This window comes from Cynoglossus semilaevis, chromosome 12, assembly GCF_000523025.1.
Source record: "Cynoglossus semilaevis isolate Cse_v1.0 chromosome 12, Cse_v1.0, whole genome shotgun sequence".
In the NCBI taxonomy this organism is placed as follows: Eukaryota; Metazoa; Chordata; class Actinopteri; order Pleuronectiformes; family Cynoglossidae; genus Cynoglossus; species Cynoglossus semilaevis.
In genome coordinates, this window is record NC_024318.1 from 5187204 (window position 1) to 5189004 (window position 1801).

At 49.0% G+C, this 1801-nt stretch overlaps 1 long non-coding RNA gene across 2 annotated transcripts in view; it reads right to left on the reverse strand.

The window, feature by feature from the left end:
- Positions 1–733: 733 nt before the first annotated feature.
- The window catches only part of LOC103387110 (uncharacterized), a 4257-nt gene continuing 3189 nt past the window's right edge, over positions 734–1801 (reverse strand). For both annotated transcript variants that reach the window (XR_001760821.2, XR_522394.3), the window contains one exon: positions 734–1002. This is a non-coding gene — a long non-coding RNA (uncharacterized LOC103387110). The remainder of the gene's footprint in view (positions 1003–1801) is intronic.

The following is a 1801-nucleotide window of genomic DNA, read 5'->3' on the forward strand; positions in this document are numbered from 1 at the left end:
CACACACACACACACACACACACACAGACACAGAGTTCATCAGTGGAGGACTTTCATGTTTGAAGCAGGCCTAGGTCCAGTGTGTTCATAAAAACAAACTCTGTGCCAGGTTTGGCAGAGGTTCTGTCAGAGTGCAAGTTTTCAGCGACAGCAAAGGTGACGGGCAGGTAAATGTAAACCTTCATCACATTAGCATCGACAGCAGCCTCTGATGTGTTCTGGCTGCCGTCTTAAAAGCTGCGAAGCTCTGACCAGAGTCGGCTTTTCCTGGTTCCACACAGAGCTGTGGGAATTTATTCAATTAGTTGAAGTGATGAGATCAGAGAGAAACGGCTGCAGAATGTGCTGAGCTCCACTGGATCAGCTCTCCCTGAACCTCTTTAATTCACCAAAAGTGTGCGTTCGACTGAGGAAGTGCCTCAGAGCAGCTGCTGGTGCCGAGTCCATTAAATCTCGCTCATCCATCAGCCGCTGCACAGGAAGTGAAGCTGACAGACGGTCTGATGTAACAGGTTACCACTCACCACCAGGTTAACCTACTGACCGACCACTGCTGTCAATGGAACATTTGTATCATTCGCCTCTTGTGGAGGTGAAGTGACACAAGAGACTTGGCTCATTTAACTAAACACACTCTCCTCTTCAGAAACACACACACGTGCACGAGCACAGACTTGGTCACAGACTCAGTCACAGACGATTGCACTGTTGAGGTGTTGATAATGATGCAATTCTAAATCTGCGAAACTGTGGGGGTCACAGCTGAAGATGCCCCCAACCTGACGGTCGCTCAAGAAGTGATGAGGGATTGGGGGTGTCTGGGTAGGGGTGGGGGTTGTGGTATGTACAGGTATGATGTCTAAGGTGGTAACTGGGTGAACTGGTTGACTTACAGCAGGCTGAAGAAGTTCCTGGGCCTCGGCGTCCCGTCGTCTCCCCTCACTCGTCTCTCTCTGCACGTCTGCTCAGACGGACGGTACTGGAGGGTCCACGGGTCTGGAGCTGCAGCAGGATTAAAAAGTCATCATGAAATTCAACTCTTCCCTAGGAAAACAGGAGCGTGAAGCGCGGCCCCACGCTCCTGTTGACAGAACAAACCACGGCTCTGGTTCCTCTCACCGTCACAGGTCGGAGTAAATAATGGACTCAGTTCTACAGAACTTTGATGGATGGTTTGGTTGAATGAGACAGAAGTCATTAAGTGGAAGACCACCAGGAGGACCAAGAGTTTAGTCCAAGAGGTGTCTGGTTAACACTGCTAACAACTGTTAGCTGGATTAGAACCGACTCACGTCTGGTTAACACTGCTAACTGTTAGCTGGATTAGAACCGACTCATATTCACAACAAATATTTGACTTTGACAAATATACGTCCAGTTTCACTGACTTTATCTTCGTCCTATTGTCCAGTTTTACTCTCTAACGCCTCCTACTGTGTCACTGGTCCTCCAGCTACAGCTGCTGAAGTATTTACTGCACATGTGTCCAGTGACACCGGGTCAAGGCTGGGTTTCACGCGAGTGCAATAAAAAGGCGGCACACTAATTCAAGCATTAGCACGTTGCTAATTGCGGCGAGTCTGCTTTCATGAATTCCCTCCTGACATACGAGTCCCAGCTCTGTAAAAAAGAAGGAATTCCGCGGCAGGAACAAACGGAGCGGTGCCGCAGATGTTCGTTCTGGGGTCTGCAGTAGGGGGAGAGAACGGGGGACAGAATCGTAGGAGACGTCTGTGAGACTTAACCGTCCTCGGATGATTGAAGGACGGTTCAAAAGTCTGATTTTTTTTTCATTAAAAAA